This window comes from Gopherus evgoodei, chromosome 1 (genome assembly GCF_007399415.2).
Source record: "Gopherus evgoodei ecotype Sinaloan lineage chromosome 1, rGopEvg1_v1.p, whole genome shotgun sequence".
Lineage (NCBI taxonomy): Eukaryota > Metazoa > Chordata > Testudines > Testudinidae > Gopherus > Gopherus evgoodei.
In genome coordinates, this window is record NC_044322.1 from 21639753 (window position 1) to 21658019 (window position 18267).

The 18267-nt window shown below is 40.4% G+C and overlaps 1 protein-coding gene across 1 annotated transcript in view; it reads left to right on the forward strand.

Annotated features, from left to right (window-relative positions):
* The first annotated feature begins 2074 nt into the window (after nt 1-2074).
* The window catches only part of FAT3 (FAT atypical cadherin 3), a 485653-nt gene continuing 469460 nt past the window's right edge, over nt 2075-18267 (forward strand). Inside the window, 1 exon segment of the mRNA XM_030559193.1 lies at nt 2075-2274. The gene's annotated coding sequence lies outside the window, so the exon portion shown is untranslated.

The following is an 18267-nucleotide window of genomic DNA, read 5'->3' on the forward strand; positions in this document are numbered from 1 at the left end:
TAGCTCAGCAGAATGCGATATTTTATGGGATAACACTATAAGGTGGCTTATGACTGAGGACCTTTCAGAAACATGGAGGCCATCACAGAAAGATGAAGAAAATAATCTGAATGCAAATAACCATACAAGATGTAGGGGAAACTGCCAAACAGAGTGGTATTCAGAGGTAATGCAGGACAGCCATTAAATCCCAGTATTTTGTTCTGTTTTTTCTCCCTTCAGTTAGTATCATAACCTTAAAATTATTTAATCATGGGTTTTTTATTCCCTTATTTAATTCTTCAATACCTTCAGTAGCACTTCCGCATGAATGTCTATCTTCCGGAACATTTTGAATTGACCTTTATTCTTATGGAAATGCAATCGCCCATTAATTTAACAGGATGGATTTGAGTCTGCTGCTGTAAACCCAGCTGTTCAGTCAATGAACTAGTTCACTGTTTTTTATTGTGGTTGGTTTATAGATTAGGGCCACACCAGAAACAAAAGGAAATAGCAGATAATGATAATGCAAGTTGGTATTTGTGTGCAAGTCCACTTCTGGGTTTTGTTAGCTTGGATTTGCGCTAGTCCATGCAAAATAAAATGTCTGCTTTTGCCTAGCTAATGACTGTCTTTCATTTCCCCTGGGTTTAAAAAAATTGATACAAATGTCTGAAGGGGAGAAAAGTTTTTAACTTGAGACTCCAGAACAAACAGGTCAGATTTAGATCGTTCTTATATTAATGCATCTTGTGCAAACTGTATCAGTCAGTTGCAGATTGGATTGTATTCATTTGCAATGGCAGCAGTTGTCTAATAACTGCTTTTCCTCCATTGTGGAAACCTGTAGCAGATTGGTTTTACATGGCAATCTGTGACTGATAGATCAGTGAAAATAGGACCAGAGAGAGTTAGTGCTTCCTACTCACTTCCCCTTCAAATTAAAATAATTTGCAGTTTGAGGAGTGCATTGTGGCACGTGCTATTGGAATGAGCCAGTCAACACATCACTGATGAATTCCCTTAAAGCAACGAACTTGTTAATGCATTTTATTTACTGAAATATGCAATCGTAGTGTGGGGAATCCACCTAAAATAAATGTGCTTCTGATATAATTCCCAAACCCATCAACAAACTTCCTGTCCATTAACAGGTATATTAGACAACAGAAACTGACCTGGTGAAAGTCAGTTTGAGAGTTGTTCTCTGTCCACTGATTTGAAAGATCTGTTATATTTAAATATACTGTGGAGCCTTCATTGAAATGAGTAACCAACCTTATGCTTTTATGAAGTTTCTAACAAATAGCTTGTCACTCATTTGCACCGGTGGATTTTTTTTCCTTCTTGTTGGATCATTCTGAGATAGATGGGTGAGGTGGAAGCCCCCCCCGCCCTCTAACAGTCACAAATTGGATGGCTGCTTTATTGTTCAACACTGCTATAAAACAGCTTATATTATATCGATCATACTAAGGAGTTAGCAAAGTACAGTGTTAATTGGGTCCACTGGAATTCTTACCCCCCGGGACCGAGAGCTTCGCTGCGGGAGGGAGGGAAGGACGAACCCATGGTGAGCTGTATAAAATGTAAGTGTATTAGACATCCAGGCTTCTGCCTGCATTGCTGGAAAGCGGACAAGGCGATTTTTGCAGAATTTGGCAACTTACTGTTTTATTCCTGTTCATTTTTGGAATTAGCTCCTCTTTTCGTGGAGGAAAAAATAATACATTTTTATTGTTTTCCTCTCCTTCCTGCAAAACTGTGGCGCTCTGCTTTGAAACCTGCTGCCCTAGAGAGCAGTTGCTTGGCTATCCTGTTAGCATTGTTCTAATGCTCATTCCATATGTATGTCACATAGGAGCTCTCTCCTCCTCCTCCTTTTCTCCCCTTCCCCCAATCCAGGCATTTGCTTTCCCCCCTCCCAGGACAGACTTTATTTTTCTCCAGAAAGCTTGCAAGCAGGGAAATTCAAACTTAATGATCCTCTGCTGTGGGTTAGGTATACGGCCAAGGCCAGTTTCTCTCAGTGAAAGTATGCTCTATTTTTGCCTCTCTTTTCTTATATAAGCACAAGGGTTTTTTTAAGAAATTAAGATCTGTAGTTCTTTTTGCTTTTCCTTGTTACCGTGGTAGCATGTATCCCTGTTGCCGAAGAATGAAGCAGGCAGGCTGGAGTTTTTTATGTTCAGTGCTTTTGGGACTGCTAGAGAGAAGTCCACAGAGAGATGTGCGCAGCAACCGTGCCCACTGAGTTTATTATGCTTATTGATCACTTATTCTGACGCAAAGGTAAGGGCTTCTGTCATTTTTCTGTTAAACGTCTTTGTGCATTGTTTTGTGCAGTGTTTGTTTGATGTTTGCAACTAATTGGCTCATGAGGAGGAAGGATATGAGGGCTTTTGACTTACACTATTGTACATCATCCAGTCAAAGCTCTTCACCTCTGAGGAAAAATTGTTTTTTCCTGAAAATTTTCCTTTAAATCACAAGTAGTTTCCCCCACTTGACTCAACATTGGTTGAGGTCTAAAGGCAAGATATTAACTTGGCATCTGATCCGTTCTAGTCGTCTTTCCCAACTAAGACATATACTCTGTGTGTGACACACACACACACACACACACACACACACACACACACACACACACACACACACACACACACACACACACACACACACACACAGAGAGAGAGAGTGTTTGGCAGCATGTTCATTGTTTCCTTTTACACTAATTAAATATACTCAAACACTCTTTGCAAGGTAAGAATGCCTTAGTTCAGCAGACTGCAGCTTATGCCAGTTTTAAAATTATTACTTGGATTACAGTGCTTACTGTGGAAAGTTATTAGTTTCCACAAAGACCAGTTTAACTGAGGGGGGATATGTTTGCACTGAGGCTATCCTATGCTGTGCATGCATATGGGCTTAGAGAAGCACGTGAGATATTATTTCTTCTTAACTATTGTGCACAATAATGATGGAGCTTTATTGTAATGTCTAGCAGAAAATTAAGTTGTTGACTGTTTTTTTTTTTAATCTAAGTTTATCAGAGGAAAATGAGAGGTTACACACAGGGACAGCTTGGCTTTTACATTTATCTTGTATAATCATAATCAGATTTGTAAGAATAGTTGTGTATGATATACTGGAACATGCAAAATGTTATGGGAGGAATGAAACCTTCACTAAACACAAAGCAGCGGAAGATGCTGTTTGGACTGTATCATTGTGATCTTTATACTATAGTAACCTGTTAAAGCCATAACCTTGATGAGCAAAGAAATTTTTTTGCACGTCCATCCTTTTAAAGGTTTCAGAGTAGCAGCCACCTTAGTCTGTCTGTTTTATGAAACATTCTGGCTTTGAAGAATGAAAGTGTATGCACTTACTATAGATCGATCCCTTGAACTGTTACACATTCTATTTATTTTGGTGGTTTGGCAATAACATTTTTAAAGGTTGCATTGCTTTATTAGGTACTGAATTTGAAAGGCTCCATCTTATTTATTCATTTATAGTTTTTGATTCTCTGGATAGAAAATACATCCTTTTAAGTGCTTTTGTTTCATCTGTTTTAAAATGATCAGTAGCAGATTCAGCTGAGCAAGCTCCTTTACTAATCTTACTGTGCATATTTAAATAACTGGAAATTCTGCCAAATACCCAGTGCTTTTAGTTTGCAGTGCTTTAAAATCCAAAGTGTGAAGAAAGAGACAGGGGCCCATCTAAAGGCATTAATTTCTTCATTTACATCAGTTGGTTGTTTTTTTTAATGTCATTTCAAAATGAGATGGATATTTGCTAACACATGCTCTGAGGCTATATTTTCCCATGATTGCTGCTTTATATCCGTACAAAGAAAACAATCATTTAGATAACAGGTTGCCACTGATGTCCTCCTTAGAATACAGAAATGAAGAAGCAGTAATAAGTTAAAAATTGGCATCTGCTAATTATGCTGAATACAGATTGTGAGCTCTTTGCAAGTCTTCCCTTGCCTTAGTGCTGCTAGCATATTTTAGCACTGGCAACCCAGGAAAGTGACTTGAATGTTCCCACATAAAAAGGATGACTGGTGAAGACGTGAAGTTTTTTTTTTTTCTGTTTGTGTTCTCTCTCAGAAATGGAAGGGTATCATATGACCATATGGTTATGTGGTTCTGGGGAAATTGATTAAAGATCATTGAGACAAAGAATTGATTAAAGATTCCCAGTGATTGATTCTGACCCCCATTGACATGCACGTAACTTTCAGGCATGAAACTTCGTCCTCAAACTAGGTTAAAACTTGGGAATTTTAGACTTTCTTGGTCAGTGAATATTTGATTCTCTTGTGCTTCTTGAAGGGAAATAAAGGGTTTATTTTCATCTCATCTGCAGGTATTCACAGCAGAGTATTTCTTTGACCACCTAAATCTAAAATCTGCAAGTGTGCAGCTGCCACTAAACGTAAAATGTATCCTGTCCACCTCAGAAGTCATGATTCGGCCCCTCTGCTTTCTTACGGTATAACAACAACCCTAGTCTGCGGGGATTGAATGGGGACTTCTGTATCTGAACCCCTAAATGTTCATTACTTGTGGTAAAGACCCTGTCCGTCCGTTTGGAGCAGCCGCAGAAGATTCATAAACCTCTTGTGTGGTTCAGCCACTAGAGGGGGGGGAAGAGCCACACTATTTTAGTGTCAAGTATCAGAGGGGTAGCCGTGTTACTATTTTAGTGTGGATTATTGCTGAGTACCAAGTTTCTCTGAATAAGGGATTAGTTTTCTGCATATTACTGTGCTTTGCCTGGCCCCACTCTGTCCAGGTTGTTTGTCATCAACACCAGTTTTGTACTTTTAGGGTTGTTCAGCTCAGGGCACTGTCTGTTTCTCACTTACACACCTTACATTCTGGGACACACACATGTACCTGCTTCCAAACTCCCTCCTAGTTATTCCTAGGATGGAGCCCTCTCATGGAAAAGTCTGCACTCGGGAGACTTGGGCAGCAGTTTGTGTGCCATCTGCTGATGGGAAACCCCATGGGGCTAGCTGTTTCTGTCATTCAACCAGTCTGTAGTGATAGATGGTGTGGGAGTTGGATTGTGGGCAGTAGGGCTGATAAAGGACTCTGGTGCTTTCATATCTTGATTGTTGTCTTGAATGTAGTGCTTGATGGTAATTAGCCAAAATTGTTACTAGCTGGTGTCTTAGTGGCTTGCTGATATACGCTGGTGGTCTTGTTCTAGTTCTTAATGGACAGATGTGCATATTACACAGTTGACACTAATTGATTTTAATGGTGTCCCTTGTCAGTGTTCTGTACAGAGAGGCAAAAGACTGACTGGAGATGGTAGAACTTTTCTACAGCAGTTCCTGCAGGTCAGGGTTGAGGCTCATTTCAAGGCCAGCGTGGGAATCTTGTGCTCTGAATTTTTACATGTTACGGCTGTGTCCTCATTTTTGCTCAAATGTGAGCCTAATTGTGTTGAAAATTGTCCCTATTTTTTTAACAAGGTGTCACAAATGACTCAAAATGGGATTGTGTGTGTGTGTGTGTGTGTGTGTGAGAGAGAGAGAGAGAGAGAGAGAGAGAGAGAGAGAGAGAGAGAGAGAGAGAGCGGGTTTTTTCTGTTAAGCATGAAAATACCCTGTTTTCAGTTTAGTTGCAAAAAATGTCTGTCTCTCTACTGGGAATTCAGGACCTTTCATGAGCACTAATGACCTGATCATCGTCCTTTGCTCTTGAGGGGAGCCTTTTAGAAATAATGGGTCTATTAGTGAGAATAACGGTTGTAGACTCAAGCCTTAAATTCACTTAAAGGGACTGATCCAAAGTCCATTGAAGTCAATGCAGCCTTTTCCTTGACTTCTGTAGACATTGGATCAGGCCCTAATAATGGATGTGTTTGTGTGTATCCGTGTATGCACACACAAATTCGTTGGAAGCTTTATACTGCTAAGATAATATAAAATTATTTAGTTAAAAATATTTAAAACTTTAAAATATTCACCATAGGACCAATCCAATGCCCACTGAAGTTAATGAAAAATTACGATATATTTCAGTGGATGTGGGACCAGGCCCAATAAACAAAAGAGCAATTTTATAATGAAATGTTTTTTCTCTGCCATCTCTTCCCGCACAAGTAAATAAAAGATGAGTTTTTCTGCATGGGAACGTTGAAGTTTAAACTGACACAACTAAGTGACCTAAAGACTGGCTTATTGCATAAATAGAATATGCAGGGTTTGGTTGTTTGAACTGCATTAGCATTATAATGGCGAATTGCATGGTGAGTTGGCTAAGGTGGCCAGGCAGAACTGGGGGTGCTTGTTCTGTGGAAATCCTAAGAGCTGGGAATTCTTTTCTGAGCCATAAATAAATACATCTGTGTCCTGAGCAATTTAATGCATACAGAAGTATGAACAACTTTAAGCCATTTGGAGTGTTTGAAAAATAAAACCTTTCTGGTACTTTTTGTTGTTGTTGTTCATCTCCATGTTCTGACTTAATTATTTTAGCTGAAAGAACCAGATAAGTACATTTTCCATCCCAGGGCCAAGGTGTAACTGCTGACTCCCATGTCTAATCCAGTGCACATCTTGCTGAAACTCTGCCTCTGAAACATATAATCTTTCGGAAACATCTAGGAATCCCAGGCAGCTTAGCACAGAGACTAGAGCTGCTGAGTAAGGAATACTGTCCCTTTGGAATTCTCCTTCAGCTGCTATTGCTAGTTATCCCTCAGACACCAAGTAGATTGTTTAGCAGTCAACAGTAATACTGTGAACACATATAGTACGTTTCATCAAGGGATCCTGAAGTGCTTTGCAGACATAAACTAATTAAAACTCACAACATCTCTGTGAGGCAGATAAGCAGTAAGCACAACTTATAGATAAATAAGATGAAGCACAGAGAGGTTAGTGACCTGATTTTTCATGGAACTGAGCGCCTGACATTCCCACTGGAGTGAACATGAGCTACAAGTGCTCAGTAATCAGGCCATAAATGACTTGGCTGAGGTCACACAGAAAGTCAGTTGCAGAGCTAGGAAGAAAATGTACATGTCCTGACTGCCAGTTCTGAGGTCTAACCACTAGAACACTTGTACTGGCAGGAGAGGTGCCCCAGGCAGGAGAGGTAATCTCTTTGTTTTGCCCTGGTCTGAATAGAGTCGTCTTGCTGAGGATTTTCTAGTTAACTCTACTTGTATCCTCAGTCATCATGAAAACAACAGCATTGCTATTTCATACCAGTAAATTGGACTTTTAAATATCTGTGTCCAGTGTTGAGGCAGTGCAGGATTAGTCCCATCCCAATTCAGTTCATGGAGGTAATTTCACTACAGATTTCCCTGTTTGTGCTTCCCTGCTGTGATCTTTTAGCTGCTTCTTACAAAACAATTCTATATAATAACCTAGAAGAAAGCCTGAGATTAATGGATGTATGAAGCATGAAGAAGACGAGTATGGGCAGGGAATAAAATTCTTGTGCATGTATCCGTCCACCATGTCAGAGGTATTGTTGGAACAATGAAAAGAGGAAAGATGCAGCAAAACAAACTTTGGCATTTAGAAGGAACAGTAGTGGCTTCCAACATCCCAAAGTAGCTCCTGTAGAAGAGAGTGTGCTTACTGTGAGCTCTTAATGTATGAATGAAGTCCATGTCTTCGGTCTAGTAGAGTTCCCCGTGGATGTCTGATCATTATTTGTAACAGAAAAGAAAATAAGAGTTTACAAAGGTGTAAGACTCAACGGCTGTATGAGTCAGCTGTCTCTTTCTGTAATAAGGCAGCCCCTATGATCATCAATATGGAAGAGACTCTTCGAGCTACTGTCTCAAATGGTCCATTAATGACTGATGTTGAAATAGGCTCAAGAGTTTGGCATGTGTAGATTACTGGAAAGTAAGACATCCTCATTGATTACTTTTCTGATCAGTTACGGGTGGATTCTTAAACGGGAAGCTTCCTTTTTCTTATGATTATATCGAGGAGATACAGTTACAGGCAATAAGATACCTGCAATATATCTTCTTAAATTACTGTGAGACTGGAACTAGGTCATTGTATCCAGAGCATAGGAAATTATGGACAGTTGCTGTTTTTTGACGATGTAGGGGTCTGACTAGTAAGGAAGATGTTAATTTGAGTGGAATTGTCTGGCATTCTGTCTTGTTTGACCAGTCTTACTGTTAGATAGACAAAGGAAGAAATTAATGCTGGAGAAATGAATGAGCTAGATGGACAGTGCAAATGAGTTTAGGGTATGGAATTTTGTCTATATTCTTATATAAAGAGCATTGTGGATGTGGAAATGATGCACCAAGAGGAAACTTGAATTCTACAAGGATGCAAAGGTCATGGAGAAAGATGAGATGACTGAAGACGTTGGAATTCTGAGGTGTATGTACACAACAAAGCTGTGTCAGCTGCTGAAAGTAGAGGACACCAACGCTCAGTGAAAGAATGGTTGGGTCAATGAACACAGTGGAATTTATTTAAACTAAGGTTGTTATATAGCGTAAGCTATTCAGGCAGTGATGAGAGCAGCTAAACATTTTCCTAAACAAAACCCCAGAAACTTTTCAAGAACAGAAATATTGTGTGGTGGTACAAGTGCTAACCCTCCAAAGTGCAAATCAGTTTCAGATTGGCTTCCTGCCCTTAAAATTGCCTGTGGTCCTAGAAAATAACACTGTGTGTGGAATAAAAATGATGGAAAATAAGTATTTGTTTTTAAATTACTTCCAGTAATGCAGCTGTAACTCTGCCCATGAATAGGCTGATTTCTCAGCATTAAAGAAATAAATTTCAGACCACTAGGTTCCCTAACTATGGTGAAAGTTTCTACTGATGCACATTTCAGCACCACTTGGAAGTTGTGTGCAAACAAAAATGTCTTTGTATCATTTGTTGCTCAAAATTAATGGTTGATACTCAAAATTAAGGTGGGTTTTTTCCCCCCCCAAACAACTCACAAAGGTGACTAACATGCATGAAGTATCACACGGCACATGCAGAGGCTCTGTAGCAAGATGCTGGGAGGAGACTGTTCATACATGGCAGATAAAATGGTCCTTTCTTCAAAGGTAACTTGTTAGCTTTTCTTTTTTTTTCAAGTTGTAGCATGTCTAAGCTATCAGTGCGTCAGAGGCATTGACAGTTTTCACACTAATAAACTGTCCAGTGGTGTTGGAATTTGCATTCTGTGTGGTGATTTAGGAGGTACATTTATACAGTACTCTCCAACTTCATTACAACACTGTTTAAGCATTTAGCATATCATTACAAGACAAACATTAAAGATGCTTGGTTATTCTAATAGTTTTAATAAAGATTTCTCCCTTAGTTCATGAGTGATGATTGTTGTTCTCCTTTCCAAAGAGGAAAAACAAGAGGGAAATTATTTTGTCAGCTAATTTGTGCAGCTCACTTTGAGCCAAGAACAGGTTATGTTTCATAATATGTGCAAACCTTGCATGTTGTTAGTGGAGTTATATTGTTGAATGCGGTTTCAATAAGAATTGAAGTGCTACTATTCATTTCAGCTTCAAATTCATGCTGTTTTGTTTGCAAAGACTCTAACAGCAGTGAAGAGAAGCTGTTTAAATGCTGGGTGACAAGTAAAATCTGCCATGTTTTTAAAATGACTGATGCAAAGTGTAGTTTTATACTTAATGTGTCTTTTTAAATAGTATTACATATTTTTATGGTACGTTGGTAATTTTGGTTAAGTTTATTGTAATAGAGAAGCTTTTCTCCCTCAGTCTATACCCTGTGAGTATCACTGAAGGTCAGCATTTTCCACCTTGGATACCTAAGCTAAGGTGAGGAAATCTGTAGTCATCTAAGGATGTGTCTATACAGAGAGTTAGTGCGCAGCAAGCTGGATTGTAAATCGATAACTGTCTAGCCTGCTGCACACACATCAGCCCAGTGGACCCTGCTGCTGTGCACTAACAGTTCTGTAATATGCTGTAATTACTGTTGTTTCATTTTGGCTAGAATGTGTAGTATGTGCCGTATATGTCTGTGTATGTGTGTCTGGATTTTTGATAGCACTGTAGCTTTGCAATACATATTACACATCTGTTACGTTTACTAGAAATGGTACTTGATAAATATTTAGAACTAATTTGCGGGGGGGGGTGAAGAGGGGAAGGAGAGTGGAAATATTTTTACATGTCAAACAAAATCAATATTTAACTGGTTTTTTGAGACCAGTAAGGCCTTATGAATATCCTAGAGCAACAAGGATGTAGACATTTAAATGTAGAACCCTGAAAATCCACAGATTTTGTATCCACATATATGTGCATCTGATGATGTGGATATCCATGAACCAGTTTTGCAGATCACGGCTCAGGTGCGGATATAAATCCTACAAATCTGTGGATCATTTTTGCGGATTCTAGATTGGATGCGAATACAAATTTGTATCCATGCAGGCTCTACTTAAATTACTTCCGGTGCCAAATACTCTATAGTTCAGTGAAGTATTACTGCAGTGGGACTCAGATGAAATGCACTGTACATATAAATATATGTTTTAAGGCAACCAGTTATCTAAAAGGGTTAATTAAATGGGAGCCAGCTCCTCTTAGCATTAAAAAGGCTTCTTTCGTTCCCTGTAAATACTTTCTCTTTAAAAGCAATATATCACAGTTCTTTTAATAAAATACAGTCATCGCCCCAGAGACACACAAAATACAGAGAATAATACAATAGCATTTGGACATAAATTCCTGGGACAGGTGTAAGACAGTGTTTTTGCGGTACGTTCTGCTTTATTGAAATTCTCTTCAAATGCCAAAAGCTGTTCAGAACCTTCCTTTATAAAGGCTGTACAGAAATATATTATGCTACAATTTTTTTTCTTACCCATAAGAGTTAACGTCACAATTGAGCCTTGCTTTTTTTTCCAGTGTGGATTTATAATATTGTAAAATTTGTGTTACTGTGCTTAACGTTGCTCCTTTCATAACCCTACTTTTTGTTCTTGGCTCGTGCCTTAAAAGAACCAAGGAGGCTGATACTTCAAAATACCTGTTAACTTTATGGAGCACTTAGCCTGAGTAAGGACTGCAGGATCAAGTCTAGGTGGAGAAATAGTACAAGTCACAACCAGTCATTGTACCGCAGTTTGTCTGTGAAGGTATACTGTGTTTTAACATGAGAAACATCGCTTTCAGTCTGGTTTTCTGTGATCCACCTGCTACGAGTATAGACAGCAGGAACAAAATACTGTTATCTACACTAGGGTATCTGGGTCCCAGAAAACAGGTTAGTAGTTTTTTCTGTATCTTTTTATCAAGGAAACTGGTGGACAAACCCTTGGCTATGGCTGCAGAGCACATGGCCTAGGTTTGCCATAGAGGTTGTGTAAAAGTAGCAATTTGCCTTTATCCTGAGCCCCTGTGCACCAGTATGATTCCCCTGGTGTAGGACAGAGCAGATAGAGGGCTGCTTTATCTTACACCAGCCGCTAGTGACACCAGAAAAGGAACCGCATAGGGGCTTCCTTCCTCTGGCTATGTCTCCAACATTAGCAGCTGAATCCCTTTTGAACTGGGGTGATGCTCCCTTAGCTAGTTATGCAGTCTATGAAACCAAGCAGTTGCACCAGATGTTCTAGCGTGCTGAAGAGAATGCCTCATCAGAGTCTGAGACAGGGCTGTAACACCGCCGGTATATGACAGTACAGTGCATCAGCACCTCTTACTCTACCCATCTTGTTCTCCAGAATCTAAGTTTTCATTTAATAAGAAAAAAAAAAAGTCTCTCACTCTTCTTGCTATTGAGAGAGCCTCCAAAGCATACAGACAAAGAGAGGTGACCTCTGACTGCATTTACAGTACCTGGGACAACAGCTCTGAGTTGTGTGAATTGTCCCATTTGGTTCTGTGGGTTCTAACCCAGAAGTCCAGTGTGCTGTACTGACCAACGATAATACTTTCACTGTTTGTCAAACCATGTAAAAAAGGAGAAGGGCAATACTGTTATGAAAGATCTTCATACTGTACTGTGAGTGACAGATGACTTTGGCACCGTGGGTGTGGGTTTCCAAGAATACTGCCACTTTTCCCATCCCTCAGTCAACAAGGAGCCTCTCGGAATCCAAGAAGCCCACTGGGGTCACATGAGACTCACTGCAGGGAATCCAAGGGCAGCAGAGACTGAAAATATATTTGGAGTGCCTTAAGGAGGAGCTAATCTCAGAGACCATGCGTACTCATATTTTGCACATGTGCAAAATCTGCTGTCAGTAGCATCTTGTGTGAGTGGGGCTTACTTTCTAGGCGGAGCTTGGAAGAGTATTACCGTCTTTTTTTTTAATTTATTTTTTTCAGTTTGACCTTTGGTCACAAATAATCACTGACTCTAGGAAAGCCATTGGAAAGTGATAGGGTATTTAGGAGATGAGTCCATTTACAATGGAGAAGAGGTATTTGGAATTTGCTGCTAGTTTTTTCGCAGTTATAATGGGGTCAGACTACAACTTTTTTTCTTCTTACACTGGTTGCCATTATATGGGCAATAGTTCCCATGTAGCAGTGTCTAAGATACTGCTGGAGCTTTCTTCTACTTTTAGGATAGGGATCTGATAATGCAGTTTCTCGAATACCACACTGTGGGTAAATGTGTCAAATAACAGCCACTGTGAAAGAGAAAAAAGAAAAGGGAGGGGCATGGAATAATGGCATGATCCTTTTTTCTGAAATTGTGACATCTGTAGTATGCATGAGGAAAAATAGCTTTTGAAGTGATAACAGAGTGGTCCATTACAGACACTTGGCAAGAAGGTGTGAGTAACAGTAGGGAGAAATTAGTATTGGGGAAATTAAGTTTAGGTTTTGTAATGACCCAACCACTCCTCGTCTTTATTTAGGCCTAATCTGATAGTATCCAGTTTGCAAATTAATTCTGGTTTTGCAGCTTCACGTTGGAGTTTTTTAAGTTTTTTTTGTTGAAGAATTGCCACTTTTAGTTCTGTTATTGAGTGACCAGAGAGATTGAAGTGCTCTCCTACTGGTTTTTGAATGTTATGATTTCTGATGTCAGATATGTGTCCATTTAGTCTGTTGCATAGAGACTGTCCAGTATGGCCAATGTACATGGCAGAGGGGCATTGCTGGCACATGATGGCATATTTCATGTTGGTAGATGTGCAGGTGAACGAGCCCATGATGGTGTGGCTGATGTGGTTAGGTTAATAGATATGCGGACAGGGTTGGCACCAGGGTTTGTTGCAGGGTTTGGTTCCTGGGTTAGTGTTTTTGTTGTGTGGTGTTTAGTTGCTAGTGAATATTTGCTTCAGGTTGGGGGTCTGTCTGTAAGTGAGGACTGACCTGTCTCCAAGATCTGTGAGAGTGAGGGATCGGCCTTCAAGATAGGTTGTTGATCTTTGATGATGCACTGGAGAGGTTTTAGTTGGGCGCTGTAGGTGATGGCTAGGGGCGTTCTGTTAGTTTCTTTGTTGAGCCTGTCTTGTAGTAGGTGACTTCTCTGTACCCTTCTGGCTGTGTCAGTCTGTTTCTTCACTTCACCGGGTGGGTATTGCAGTTTTAAGCATGCTTGATAGAGATTCTGTAGGTGTTTGTCTCTGTCTGAGGGATCAGCGCAAATGCGGTTGTATCTTAGAACTTTGCTGTAGACAATGGATTGTGTGATGTGGTCTGGATGAAAGCTGGAGGCGTGTAGGTAAGTATAGCGTTCAGTAGGTTTCCTGTATAGGATGTTGTTTATGTAACCATTGCTTATTTGCACTGTAGTGTCTAGGAAGTGGACCTCGTGTGCGGACTGGTCCAGGCGGAGGTTGATGGCAGGGTGGAAATCGTTTAAATCTTGGTGGAATTCCTCAGAGGCCTCCTTCCCATGGGTCCAGATAATGAAGATGTCATCAATGTAGTGCAAATAGAGTAGGAGCGTAAGGGGACGAGAGCTTAGGAAGCGTTGTTCTAAGTCAGCCATACAAATGTTGGCATACTGAGGGGTCATGCGGGTACCCATAGCAGTGCCGCTGACTTGAAGGTATAAATTGTCCCCAAATCTGAAATAGTTGTGGGTGAGGGAGAAGTCACAAAGTTCAGCTACCAGGTTTGCCGTGATGGTATTGGGGATGCTATTCCTGATGGCTTGTAGTCTATCTTTGTATGGAAAGTTGGTGTAGAGGGCTTCTACATCCATAATGGCTAGAATGGTGTTTTCTGGAAGATCACTGATAGATTGTAGTTTCCTCAGGAAGTCAGTGGTGTCTTGAAGATAGCTGGGAGTACTGGTAGCATAGGGCCTGAGGAGAGAGTCTGCATAGCCAGATAATTCTGCTGTCAGGGTGCCAATGTCTGAGATGATGTGGCATCCAGGATTCTCAGATTTATGGATTTTGGGTAGCAGGTAGAATACTCCTGGTCGAGGCTCTAGGGGGGTGTCAGTATAGATTTGTTCCTGTGCTTCTTTAGGGAGTTTCTTGAGCAGACGGTGTAATTTCTTTTGGTAATCCTCAGTAGAGTCGGAGGGTAATGGCCTGTAGAATGTGGTGTTAGAGAGTTGTCTAGCAGCCTCTTATTCATATTCAGACCTATTCATGATATACATCATTTTATGGGATTTCCTTTAATGTCAAGTAATTTAAAGGCAGTTTTCCAAGGTAGTTATCTAAGGTATTTATTAAGAGGTATCTTATTTAATATCACTCACAATGGTCATCATGAAGCACTGAGCAGTTTTCAGCAGATACTACATGGTAGTGTCTGGCATACTTTAATGAGAGAAATAACTGCAGGATCTCAGTAACACTGGTTAGTTGACTCCTAAATGGTAACACATTTTCCTGGAAAGAGAATGTCTGTACTTGCAGTTGAAATCACAATGTCTTTGTTACTGATTTTATGCTTCTAAGTTTTGTTCCTGATCTCTTCCTCCCTCCCTCCCTCCTGGAAATGTTAATTAAACATAGAATTTATATTGGAAATATTGATTTTTTCCAAACAAACTAATAAATGTCTGTTTGCTTAAAAAAAACCCCAACCGAACAATAAACCTATTTTTAAATACAGAGTTCTATTTCTTTGAATTTTTATTCAGGAGACAAACTTGCAGTGGGCATGCGGAGTGTGTGTATGTGTGAAAACATGCCGGGTACTAAAAACAAGGGCCTTTGCGGCTTGAGTGAAAAGACCCTTCTCCATTAGCTTGAAGGCAATAGCAGATTAATAAACATGCATACATAGTCTTGACACGGGGGGTGGAGGGGACAAAGAGACTTACCCTCTTCATGTGGATGGCATGTGCATAACTCTCATGGAGGTTCCTGCATGCAGAAGAGTGCTTGGCTTTGTCGCTGGTTGTCAGACTACTGATGTCGTGTGGAACTTGCAGAACTGCCCTAGAATAAGTCCTTGTTTCTTTGTGCTCCACCGCCTAGCTCTCTGTATTCCTTGTTTGAAACTTAGATTGTAAACCTTTCTTTTACTTTTGTGTTTGTACAGCTCCTAGCACAGTGAGGTCCTGGTCCATGACTGAGGGGTCATGTGTGCTGCCACAATAAAAAAAAGAATAATAGGAGACTACCTTCTGTATATCTGTAAAGCACCTAGTATGTTGTGGACTATACAGTTAATTTAATAATAATGGGATAATTGTGGAAATACTAAAAGGAATGCATTCTTTCAAAATTTCCTATAGCCATACCTTGCATAGGATGAAGTTTCAATACAGAACTCAAAAGTATTGTAATCAAAATAGATATACTGGGTAAAGCTTTTTAAAAACAAAGAATAATTAAAATACTGGTCTTTGAATGATAGCCCCAGGAAGTAGCTTGATGAATTTGAAACTGCTCAGTAGCTTCCTCCTTTTAAAATAGTTGACAGGGATTAAAAAGTAGGTGCCAGGGTGGGGGAGTGGGAATTGGGGATCTGCAAGGCATGAAAACTGTTTATCATTCTTTGTTTCCAGCCAAATGGACTACCAAGGGACAAGCTAAAATCTCCTTGTAAGATCGCGCTCTGGAATTCTCTTTCTGACACAGTTCACATGGAAGCAAATTATTCCTTTTTCTTTTTCTCCTTTCCCCAAGCCATGTTTCATGCTCTGTGTGCGTGCGTGCGTGCGTGTGTCTGTGAAAGGTATTTGAAAGACTCTACCACTGCGCCAGCATCTCAAGAAGTCAACAGATGTCTGAAATCACGTTCACAAGTTTGAAGTATTTGTTGATGAACTGATACTTGACATTAACTGGTGTATGGAAATATCCCCCCAGCACCTGGTATAAAACAAAGCAAGGTATTCATAACACATTGCTGGGTGGTTGAATCTTCACTTCCTTGGGGCTGTCCTGAATTACACTTCCTTCATGCTGAGTGGGCTTTTCTCCTGCAAGATTACATTCAGGCGGCTGAAGGATTTGCTGCTATGACGGAGGTTAGAATTTACTGCGTTGCCTGTTGCAAACGGATTAATCTCTAGGAAAGGTCATTTTCTCGTCAGTAGCATATCTACTATCATTCTGTCTCTCTCTCTCTCTGCTGTGTTTTGGGGTCAAACATCAGTTTTCTAGTGCCTTGTGGCACAACGTGAATTCCAGTTTTCAGTCTTTATTTCTTTTCCCAACCAGTATCACCATTGCTTCTTGCTAATCTGTTTTGAGCTATTGTTGGGGGTTGTGAAAGGAACATGTACGTTACTTCTCATTGCCAGACATCTTTAATGTTCTGATTTTTCACATTGCGCCATATTGCATTTGACAAAATGCAGATGATCAGGCCTGCATAATTAGGTAAATGCTCTAAAGAATCCGTGGCAACCTACAGCGTGACTTTCACAATCGTTTACTATGGTGGTTTTGTGACAGGAATAGAATTCTGATCTTTCTGCTCCCAAATCACTCTACTCCTGTTGGTGCTAAAAATGAGCTTTGAGCCTAGACATACGGTTAAGCAGTTTCCTTCCAGTTAAGGTCAGTGGTGTAAAAACACACTAGCAAGTTCATTACAATACAGACAACAGATCATGACAGAAATCTTTTGTTGTTGCCTGTTATGCCCTTTATTTTGGTGAAGTGCACATACATGGTTCCCAGTTTTGCCAGAAGCAAGATGTCCTCCCTGTGCCAGTGTGGAGCCCCACTGAAATCAGTCAGGCTCTCTGGATCTGCCTGAGTGAAAGCACAGGATTGGGTCCTTGGTAACACTGTTTTAACAGTTCCTACCCTTGTTATCCTGAATAGTCTAAGAGTGACAGGAATGAGTTATCAGTAAGATTTAGGGTGCTTCTGTCTAAGAAAACCTTGAGCTGCTGCTCATACTTCGGATAGGTCACGTTGCTACGAGTTATTTAGACTTCAGCATTGATCAGCAATTAGAATTGTGCTGCCTCCGACATGCTGTCTTTAGAATCTGTAGGGCAGTAAAGCCCAATTCCCACATGCACTCATCAGCTGTTAAATTATTGATTTAGAGAGCACAGTCTCAGAACATAAAACTGCACCATTAGAATGCTAACTTGTGGCTTAAACACACATGCTGGAAAGAAAAAGGTTACAGATGTCTAGTGTTATAGGCCACTCTCTCAGCAGATTGCTGTTCAAGTCCTAGTTCCTCAGAGTCCAGGTCTCTGAGGAAAAGGAATAAACTTGGCATTGGCAAAGCTGGACAAAAACTGTTTATTTTTATCCCAGAATTCTGCGTGTGTCCTCTAGGAACGGGGACAGGCTTCTTCTCTCAGTGGTGGGAGCTCATTCGGAGAATAAGTGGGGGTGGGGTTCGCCCTATCCTTGAGGAGTGTGTGTGGAATTTGAGGCACTGATCAATTTCTCTTTCCTTTCAATGTGCTGCTTTGTCCTTCAGTCTCATGGCAGCTCTGAGGGAATTCTCAACTGTGGTGGCAGCTGTCCTCCAATCTGACAAATTCCATAAATGACCTTACCCAGCCAGCTGGCTGGTAGAAATGCCATCTGAGCCCATGACAATGTGGTCTTTGTCTCCCTCTAGTGGCTTGTCTGCCAAAGAGGATATGAGCCTACTACAGCTGTCTGATAAACATGCTAATCTGATGGATGCACTTTTTATTTTGCTTTAAGGGTCTCAGAGAATAGACTGCCCCTTGATTGGAACTTGTTAAGGATAGTCAGAGTTGATTCAAGAAGCATGTATATCACTTCCCTCAAGTAGTAAAACTCATTCTTTAGTGGTAGGGTGATCTTCTGGGTCAAAAGAGTCTGTCACAGCAAACAAAATCATCCCAGAGGTCACTGAGCACTCAGTTCATACCTTCCCATTATATTAACTGTG